This window comes from Oryx dammah, unplaced genomic scaffold, assembly GCF_014754425.2.
Source record: "Oryx dammah isolate SB20612 unplaced genomic scaffold, SCBI_Odam_1.1 HiC_scaffold_29, whole genome shotgun sequence".
NCBI lineage: Eukaryota > Metazoa > Chordata > Mammalia > Artiodactyla > Bovidae > Oryx > Oryx dammah.
Genome location: NW_024070213.1, coordinates 63,319,665 through 63,331,205, shown reverse-complemented (window position 1 = coordinate 63,331,205; position 11,541 = coordinate 63,319,665). Strand labels below are relative to the sequence as shown.

The following is an 11,541-nucleotide window of genomic DNA, read 5'->3' as shown; positions in this document are numbered from 1 at the left end:
CAAGATATGCCCCCCCACTGCCAAATTCTCCTTTAATGGCATTTCCATTTCCAGAAAAATATCTTATCTTATTTTTTCATACTTTGCATTTGCTTTTACTCTTCTCATGGAACAGAGTCTATACTACCATTAAAATATCTGCAATACCTATTCATAATGTTTTTATCATGAGTAAGAAGGAGTAAGGTTTTGCCATAAGGATCCATACAGAAAATGTTAACAACTTTCACTGTCCCACAGAGTCAAGCTGCTAGGAATTGTGACTTTATACAAAAGACAAAATGGATGTTGTCATGGTTCCTCATAAGGATGACATGAAAATAAATGAGGTTTTGGGCAGAAAGATATTTTTCAAGTGACAGGTTGAATTCCAGAACACTATTATAAGCAATGAAAACACAGTTATGGCCAGAGAAGAAAAATTTTTCCAACACTAAAGTTGTGTGTGTAGAGCTGAGAAATATTCAAAAGATGAGAGTTGTAGGGGTATCTAACTTAAATTTTAAAACTAAAGCTTTTTAGCACCTGTCCAACTTAAATTTTAAAACTAACTCATTTAGCATCCATTTTCATAGGTGAACAACAAAGGTCTAGATATGAGAATGTGTTGCATCAGTGTGCTCAGTTCCTTTCTATTTCTTACATTTCATTAAATATTTAATGCAGAACAATTCCAGGTCATTTGCAAATGAGACATTGAAACTCCCAGTGGTTAAATAATTCACTTCATATTACACAACAGTTAAGTGACAGTGTCTAAATAAAGACCCAAGTTATCTGTCCCTAATCCCCAACCTCAAACTGCTATCCAATTTTTTCATCAATAAATACTTACTTTTTACATCAAGTACTTATGTACTTATGGGTTTCCACATATTTCACATTAATACAAAGTTTGAAAGAAAGATCTCTATGACTGCTACTCAAAGTTGCCTATCTTTGAACTGTTTATTACCAGCATTCCATGAATGGTCAACAAAGTCCTGTTACATTAAAAAATAAAAATAAAAAAATCAGGTGACTTAAATGGTGTGCTTAGCAACTTAGTTGATTGACATTCTGGCTCTAACTCCTTACCTCATCTCAAGTCAGTAACAAACACGTCTAGGATCCACACGAATCCTTGGTCCCCATATTGAGTGACACTGATATAAATTCGTACAGAGCTGACCTGGAAATCTGAGTACACTAAAGATTTTGCAGTATCTCAATGACAAAGAGAAAAATACTCAAATAATCACACAATAAATTGTGACACTAGAAGGTTTAGTGTCAAGGACTGACGTTAACCTGATTTTCCTTTTGTGCTAAGGAAACACATGGTCTAGGAATGAGGTTCATCTTCCTTTACCTGGCAACTTGCTTCTTTTCATACATGAAGACTCCACTCCCCACCAGCTCCCACTTTTCCTTTGCCACTGCCACACACTTTCACATGGGTTGTGTGCTATTAGCCAGGGGCATGCCATCAGGAGAAAGAGGGAACAATTTTGCCTCAGTCAGATGTCACCTACAATTTTAAGATGAATTTCAAAAAGGAAGTAAAAGAGAAGGTTTTATGCTAAATGAAAGATTCTGCATGAGGATTTTATTCTCTCTAGCTTTGGGGGGGAAATTCCTGAATAATAAATAGAGGAGCAAGGTCACTCACCTTTATAAACTGCCATTGAGCAGAGTAGGTCAAGCACAGGAGGTAAAGGTATATAAGAAAAGGAATACTTAGAACCGATTGCAAACAGAATTTATCCTTTGTCTACCGTGCCAGAACATTCTATCAGTTCAAATCAAACACAAAACAAAATTTGTATAATGTAGACACCTGATTAAATTCTTCCCCTGGAGAGTCTATGAAAATTCTTAAATCTATGTGCCCATGCTAAATACCTTTGGGAATTATATGAAGACTTTGTTTGGATCCATTTAAACTATGGCATACATTTTAGGGAGTGTTTGAGGAATTCCTAAAAAATACATGTGATACAATGTAAATTTGATTATGTCTTCCTCCAAATGACACAGAAACTTTTGTTCAACTATTGTTCCGTTGCTGTTCTGTACAATTCCAAGACAAATTCTGAAGATTAAATTTTACCTCATTTGGAATATGTACTTTTACTAGATAATTAAAATGTCACAAAATTCAGAGGCCTCAATCACAGAAGAAACAAGAGCTATGCTATTTAAGGAAAGGAGGAAGGAGAGAGGCCACTTCTGTTTGTAATGAATTAACACAGGACTGAATTTGAATTACTATCAAAACTGCTAATATAATGTACCCATAGCCAGAGGGAAACTCATTATTTAAATATTTGTTTTACATATAAATGTGTCTAAAACTATGAATCATTAGATTGGAAATGAGTAAGTTACAAAATTTCACTTATCCTTGTTCTGATATCAGAATTAATTTGTAACAGGTCTATTTACAACCTGTTTCAATCAAGAATGAGGATTTAGGGTAAGTAACAAAATACTATTATTTCTTTTTGCCAACATCTCAGGTTTCAATACAAAAAAATTTCCAGTATTATTCATAATAGAGAAAGAAAACTGGAGGAGTAGTTGAGTAAATTATGCTAATATACTTAATGGCATTTTATATAAGATCATATTTGTGCACAATAAGATAGTGGGAAAAAACATAAATAATGTTACCTGGAAAAAGTAATTGTGTGTCTATTACACCAAACATCACGAATGCTAAATACACATGTAAGGTTGATGAGATTTTTCATTATTTTCCATTTTCCTTTTTGACATGTAATTTATAAATTATATAATGTATGATGTAAATTAAAAGATAATATATTTTATGTTAACAAATGGATTAACTAGTCAAACTGGCTAGAACATATTTTAGCCCAACTTATATTTTTTCACTAAAGTGGAGTAGTAATTTTAGAAAAATGTGTTTGGCTTAAAGGCATTTTCCAAAGAAGATGCATTATATTTGAATTTAGTGTCCAGTTTATGGCTACCAGCATATTGTTTTTATTTATGAGAAAAGATGAGGACTTTTTAATAAGAGTTATCTAGTTCTAGAATAATTTTTAAAGTATTCCCCTGGAAATAAAGTATTTTCTATTCAGCCTTCACTATACCCAGATAAACAAACCTGAATAATAAAAACCACACACAAACTGCCCTATTGTCAATAGATGTACTTTAAATTTACCTAATGAGGACCACAAAAATCATCAATTTTTACATCACTCTAAGTAAACCTAAGTCTATTTTCCTAAGCAAGCCTATTAAACTATAAAAGAACATGCAGAGCTACCAAATATTCATTCCAGAAAACAAAGCCCATGAAGAGTGTAATTATTTTGTTCTTTCTTTAAATCTCCTTGCCAAGAATCCAAGCTGGATTAAGTATTCAACACCAAGAGATTAAAGATGTATATCCCTGTAGCTACCACTGCACACATCTCCACATAATCACTGGGATTAACTTTCCAAGGAAGTAGATCAAAGCTTTATTTCCTTGTGGGTATCCGATAATAAAAGCTGAAGCTAAATCAAACTCTCATCACTTTTGCATCTCTCCTTAAGCTACTGGTTCAAGAATAATCAGAATATGTAAAAGATAATGTCAGTGAGAAATAAAGGAGAGGGAAAAACACTCTGTTGAATGGAGTAACACTAGACAAACAACAAAACCAACAGAATCACATGAAAGTTTTAGAGCAGCAGCATCATTATCCTATGATATCATTTAATGTTCATTCACCTTTTACCAAACACTCATTATTTATGCAGTATAAACTACAAATAAATCAGCCAGTTATTGTATATCAACTCTTGGCAATGAATGATGATGAATCTTTGCAATCAGCATCCTTACTTTCGCAGAAAGTTTGTTGCAAACTAGATAATGTATTTTTAGTTCCATCCCAAGTTAGGAAAATTGGCTGCTGAATTCAGTAACTTGGATTAATTGACTTATTGTACTTATTAGTAAAAAATGTGGGATATATATATATATATATATAAACATGGAACAAATATTCCATGTGGAGTAGAGGCTTGCTTTGACTAAGTCTGTATTTGTACTCCTGGATTCCACTTCTGCCCTGCTGCTGAGAGAGAGGTCCACAGGGAATTCAAAGGGGAAGAATCTAGCCTTTTGTCATTAATATTCCTAAAAGTCCACCAGAAAAACTGAAGCTTTCTGCTATTAAGCACATCATAAACATTAATCCATATTTGATGAATCAGCCTTCTGTTACATATTAAAGAATAGATTTATTTTTCCATTATTTCCATTCCCTTACTTGAAGTGTCTTTATCAGCAACATTTGTGAGCAATAACAAAAACATACCAATTCTGAAGAGACAAAAATATTCCAGGAAAAACTTCTAAAAAGACAATTGTTTCCTCTGGGCATGTTGTAGACTTTGAATCTTCAAAAGGTTTATCTTTTGCATAGACTAAACATTCTAACTTGGTGAAAAAAAATATGGTCTGTGCTTTTCAGAATCCCCTTCAAAGCTTGGAAACATTAAGACCAATATTTATGAAATTATGAGATCCTGTGAAAGAACAGGAAAATCTTCCAAACTTTGACTACATTTTTATCTGAATTTAATTAAAAGATGGTGAAAAATTACCAACACAGATCCATTTTAGATGGAAGAAATACTGTTTTTATAGTAGTACTATTTTAAGGATATGGAGTTATATTTTTCAACAATGTTTATGAGGTCCAGAAAAGTTATTCACTGAATCATTTCTTTTCTGCAACACAGTAATTATATACTTTTATTTTACACTTCCAAATGTCTAATTTGCTGATGTTTAAATTTCTCTCACATTAATCAGCCCATTGTTTTAATCAATTTAAAACATATAAAAATTAATATTGTTAGAGAAAAATAATGTATTTCTCATTTTCTGGAGGTGTATTAACTCTTGCATGCTAATGAGAAACATACAAAACTATATTTCTGTCATAAACTTTGTAAGATAAAAATGTGACCTAATTGTGTGTCTCAGAAGTAATCTCACATTGCTATAAATTGTATCTGCCAGTTGGGGGACAATGCAAAGAGAAATTCAATTATTTGCAACCACATTAAATTGTTATAATAAGAAACATAATCAGTTTGTGGTTCATGATTTCTCAAATTATAACTTAATAACTGAATGTACTTTATCAGATTTCTACATAGTGATCCACATTCCACAAGGTCATGGAGAATAGCGGCCTCTGGGCAGTATCTCATTTATTAAGAAGTTTAACCACATGATCATGAAATCATGAAGTTGATCTCTAGGGAAAGCAAATCATTCAATTTACAGTACACAGAAAACAAAGGAAGCATTTGGCTTTTCTCTAGGATTTGATCGGTGTCTATTTCTCTGCCTATTGGCCTGTGATATCAACTTCCTGGAAAATGGGGGCTTAAAAAAAAGGCAGTTATATAGATAGAAGTAGATCAGTGTACTAAAGGAACAAGAAACAAAAGAGTTGCTAAAATTTCTCACCTCCTGTGGGGTGAGGGGCGGAGGGGGAGGGCGGTGGGCAGAAAAACCTGTGCAGGAAAAAGGCACACAAGTCTCCAGACCTGTCATCTTTTATGTTGGCAATTCACACCCTGCCCTTCCTGCCTTCTCTAGCCATTAATTCTCTACCCTCCTTAAAGTCAAGATAATTTGGAGAACATAACGAAGCCAGAAAACACCTCTCTAGAAAGAAAAACAAAAGTCATCCAGTCTTCATGATGATCTCTCTGTAACAGTGAATAGTTGAACCACTTTAATCACGTGAGAGACGGGTTTCAATTACTACGCCAATCCTGCTGACAGTAACACCAGCAGCACCAACACTGACATCTTCCCATCGCTGAGTGTTGACAGTGTCCCAGGCACTAAGCTAAGCACTTCCCCTCCATTATCACATTTTACCTCTCAACTACCAACAGTACAAATCCTATCATTTCTCTTTCAGCTGAATATCCAGATATAGTTAGATAACTATATATATATAGTTGCATATATATATATATATATAGAGAGAGAGAGAGAGAGAGATAGTTAGATGACTTTCCAATACTGCAGCTGATTTTACATGGAAGCTGTTGAACCCAGTGCTCTCATACTTGTCACCTAGCCATGCTATCTCTCACTGTGGTCACTATTCAATCCATTAAGCACATGGGACACAAAAATGATCACATGGAGATTTTTCCATGAGCATCGGCTAATTGTTTCTTCAGATTAAAAAAAGACTACACACACACACCCACACACACATATACAAACACACATTCAACTTTGTGTACTAATTTTTGTTTGATTATTCTCCACTGTACCTTTGGCTAGGTCCTCTCAGAATCATGGTACAACTCCCCTCTGTGTTTAAAAGAACATTTTATTTGTGATAACGATGCTTATGTGATTCAAAGAAATGCTTCCAAGTCACTCTTTTCACATTGCCTATTCCCATTTTCCAAATCAGCTCACCTTTAGGTACACCCTTATAACTGTGTCATTAACTATAATAATGATTGATCTATCCCCCTTGCAGCCTTTAGCCATCTGTGCAAGCAAAATTTTCAAGCCAGACATTTCAAGCATTAAACATATACTGAAGCTCTGCTCAATAGATCTTTCATAAATCCCCAGCCCCCAGCCCGAGAGTAAGAAAAGTCAGGTCATGAGCAGGAAGTAATGGAGACAAGGCAGTTTCTGAGCTGAAACTCAGACTCAAAGCTGGTTTATTGTTGTCATGACGACGAGTTCCACATGCCTAAAGTCACCGGTTTCTGAAAAGAATGATGCAGTGTCTAGCCTTACAGCTGGACATATAAACCAAATTAGTCTGCCATGCCTCTACCTGCTTTGTGGCTGTTAGTGAAAAGAGCAATATATCACACCATCAGTCATGCAGCAGTTAAGCTCCACACACACTGCTTTCTCAGATCTGTAACTCTTTTTTTTTTCAGCTCCTCAGAATAATAGCTTGACTCTGGGGCAGGGTAGGGATCAAAGTAATTTTGATAGATATTTAAAATTTTTCAATGAAAGATAAAGCAGAAAGCGATTTATAGTGTTTCTTCGTACTAACACAACCTCAAGCTTTAAATCACACGAGTAGTAAGAGGATATAGAAAATTTTCTGTAGAAGAGTTCAAAACTTCATGGATTTGCAGAAGATTGTCTTTTTAAAAGAAGAGGGTGTTTGGGGAAGGAGAAGCCAGGTTTGCCTGCTCCAGATGTGAAATGAGAGCTTTGAGAGCTCAGTTCTCTTCCTTGCTCTCCAAGTGATTAATTGGATGACCTAGGGGAAGTAATTTAACCCAGGCGTGGAGAAAGAAAATACACACTTGCCCACCAGAACTGGGTGTCTTATTTGCCTCCACACCTGTGCCACTGACATTACCCCGTCTCAAAAAAGTTATGAAGACCCTCATCTTGTGCAACATACCCTTCCCCTCCCTCCATCTACCCTCACATGTCTCTCCCGCCTGCTTTAAACCCTTCAAGTCTTATCACACCCATAAATATTTGAAATTCCCTTGTCTCCTTCCTCCACCTGGTTCTGTTCTGTCTCTGGCATCTACTAGAAGAAAGCTAAAAAGTAGGAAGCAGATCCCATCTGGTTTATCTTCAGCACTCACTCTCCTTGTTCCATCCACTCATGACTTTTTCCAGCATTAAGCATCTCCATGCTGTCCACACAGCAATTTGCAGGTCCATTCTCTAGCACCCAATCTGGGCTTATCTTCCATAAGATGACCTAAAACTTCCCTGTGGGCTGTCTTCTTCCTCTTGTCAACAGTCAGTTTTAATCATTGCTCCCTATTTAAGTGGCTTTGTGAGGCCGGGTCTCCCTAAAAGGAACAGGCTAATGGAAGCTGCTTCCTCTTATGTGTGCACGTCTCCTAGACTTTGGGTGGAAATTATCAAGAAGCAGTAAAAGGCAGCAAAACCAGAAGCAGAGTTTCTTCTTAGGTTTTGTGAAATTGGAGTGTGTAGGGGCGGGGGGAGGAATGAGTGGAGGATGCCCATACCATAGTATAATCCCATATTGATTATGAATTTAATAAGTTAATTAGTTCCCCTTTCTATTTAATAATGGAAATCTCAGGTAATGTGACAGCCAGAGAGAGAGACATTTTAGAGCCTGGGAGGTCTCTGAGGATGTTGGACTGCGTCAGGTCTGGAAGTATTCGAATCCAGGTATGGCAGAATTATTTGCAACTGAGAAGCATGCAGGATAAAAGACAGTTAAAAGCACTGTGCAGTGGCATGGATCCAGAAAAAGATGAGTCAAACCATATCTCATGGTATAATCCACAAGTCTTTAAATGTGAGGTACCTATTCTTTGGTTGGTGGGCACAGAGTAGAACTCCAGATTCTTTGAGGGTCCTTGTAGGATGCTTATCACAGCAGTATTCAGGATATTTTGCTAGAATTATTTTCACATAAAAAAAAAACTTTACATTAAAATGCACAATGACCCATCTGATTTAGATTTGTGCTATTTTTCCCTCCAAGTACTAAGAAACAAGCTTAATTTAAACAATCTTCTAATGCCTCCAGGCGACAATAGTGCACGTTTGGTTTTTAATGGTCGTGTAGGGCTTTAATGGGGTATAGAACACTTGAGAATATATATTTTTTTTAGCAGCATGGCTTCTACACACAAGGAGATTTTTAAAAGTATGCGTAAAGTAACTGCTATCCATATTTAGAGTGATAGTTGTATGATTCTATATGTAAGTTCAGTTCAGTTCAGTTCAGTCGCTCAGTCGTGTCCGACTCTTTGCGACACCCTGAATCGCAGCACGCCAGGCCTCCCTGTCCATCACCAACTCCCGGAGTTCACTCAGACTCACGTCCATCGAGTCAGTGATGCCATCCAGCCGTCTCATCCTCTGCTGTCCCCTTCTCCTCCTGCCCCCAATCCCTCCCAGCATCAAAGTCTTTTCCAATGAGTCAACTTTTCACATGAGGTGGCCAAAGTATTGGAGTTTCAGCTTTAGCATCATTCCTTCCAAAGAAATCCCAGGGTTGATCTCCTTCAGAATGGACTGGTTGGATCTCCTTGTAGTCCAAGGGACTCTCAAGAGTCTTCTCCAACACCACAGTTCAAAAGCATCAATTCTTCGGCTCTCAGCCTTCTTCACAGACCAACTCTCACATCCATACATGACTACTGGAAAAACCATAGCCTTGACTAGACGGACCTTAGTCGGCAAAGTAATGTCTCTGCTTTTGAATATGCTATCTAGGTTGGTCATAACTTTTCTTCCAAGGAGTGTAAACATGAATATAAATACATGAAAATATATCTATATGATATAAAAATACAATTACAGTTTATTTAAAAAGTAATTGACCACTAATTAGTCACTTAATAAAGCTCATGATATATTCAGTTTATAATGGTACAAAAAGGAGAATCATAATAAATTATGTTTCTTAATAGAATGATATATAATGTTTATATGACATTGAAAACAACGAGCTAGTTATATGTTTTTTGAAGATGGATAGGTCAAAGAAGTGACTAGAAGTGAAAAGTATAATATTAAGGAAGCAAACTTGTAAACTTACAAGTGAGATTATTTTGTTTTCTACTTTTATTTGGAGAAAACAAAGACTAAATAATCTGGAAATGTCCTGAACAAATAAAATAGTGAGCCTATGTCTATCTACTTCCTTTAGTGTTGGACCATTATGCTATATCACTAAGCAGTTCATTTTTAGGACAACTAGTTCACCTTTCTATGTTCCAGTCTTTAACATTCATTCCTTACCCTTACCATTTATTCTTAACTGTAAGTTTAGACCACCCATCTCAATAGGCCTCACCCAGGGAAGGTATGGATGGTTCAAGAAACAAAGAGTACCACTGGGTGGGCGGGGGGGGAAGTGCTATCAACAGAGTAAGACTGCCTGTTAATGGAAGGATTTCTATAGACTGGCCAAAAAACAAACCACCTTCATATCCCCAGTGTTCCTCTTTAGGCAAGCTCACAATATGGTAGGGGAGATAACACAATGGCTAGGATTTTGGTGTTCTTTTTGTGTGTGTGTGTGTGTTTTCCTTCTTTCTTTTTTCCTTCCTTCTTTTCAAAACAAATTTAGGTCATACTAAATTTCTACTGGCTTTCCCTTTGGCACGCCACTGAAGATCCTGGTGTCTCCATGGGCCGCTGCCCCGCCTGGTGTTACCGGTAAGAACAAGCCATGCCCAAAGTCCCGCTTCTGCCGAGGTGTCCCTGATGCTAAGATTCGCATCTTCGACTTGGGGCGTAAGAAGGCCAAAGTGAGGAGTTCCCACTCTGTGGCCACATGGTGTCAGATGAGTATGAGCAGCTCTCCTCTGAAGCCCTGGACGCTGCCCATATTTGTGCCAACAAGTACATGGTGAAAAGCTGTGGCAAAGATGGTTTTCACATCGAGTGCGGCTCCACCCCTTCCATGTCATCCGCATCAACAAGATGTTGTCTTGCGCTAGAGCTGATAGACTCCAGACAGGTATGTGCGGTGCCTTTGGAAAGCCCCAGGGCACAGTGGCCAGGGTCCACAGTGGCCAGGTCATAATATCCATCCACACCAAGCTGCAGAACAAGGAACATGTGATCGAAGCCCTCCGCCAGGCCAAGTTCAAGTTCCCTGGCCGCCAGAAGATCCACATCTCTAAGAAGTGGGGATTTACCAAATTCAACACAGATGAATTTGAGAACATGGTGGCAGAAAAGCGACTCATCCCAGATGGCTGTGGGGTCAAATACATCCCTAATCGTGGTCCCCTGGACAAATGGCAGGCCCTGCACTCATGAGCATCAGCGCTGTCCCCTCCTTAATCATGCTCACCAATAGATGCTATTTCCTGTCCAAAAAAAAAAATTTTTTTTCTACTGGTATGTGAGAATAAAAATCCTTTCATCACCATTATCAGCATCAACACACCATTCACATTAACATCCCTAGAGGTATGATAACATTTCCAGTACTCTGCAGCTGTGCTAACAGTGAGACGCTGCAATTCTGTGGGTTCCTTCCACTAGCTAAATCATTAGGATCACAGTCCTTCAAGACCTCTCTTTTTGCATCAAAGTGGGAGTAAGTGGGGGGCTGGGGAGTGGCCACCATCAAATTCCACAAACTCCCATTCCCTATTTTCCCCCATGATCTCCTTGCATCCCAGTTGCTATGGATTCCATCTGTGATGTGTTTTGTCTGATGCCTGCCAATCCATTCTTAGTACCCAGTAGTGTGGGGAAACAGGCAAGTCACTATTAGCATTTGAATAATCCACCAATCTCCACAAAAATGCTTCTCTCTTTTCCATTCTGATCTACCAACTTTTCTTTCCAACATGTTCAACATGTAAGAGAGCAGAAAGAAGCACACTTGGATATACCAGATTTAGGCTCTACCCAACTATCTTGTTCAACTTCCCTGGTGGCACATTGATAAAGAATCTGCCTGCCAATGCAGGAGACGAGGGCTTAATCCCTGGTCAAGAAGATTGGAGAAGGAAATAGCAACCCGCTCCAGTATTCTTGCCTGCGAAATCATG

General features: G+C 37.6%; 1 pseudogene; it reads left to right on the top strand.

Moving 5' to 3' along the window:
- Positions 1-10,160: 10,160 nt before the first annotated feature.
- Positions 10,161-10,866, top strand: LOC120857523 (annotated as a pseudogene).
- The last annotated feature ends 675 nt before the right edge of the window (positions 10,867-11,541 follow it).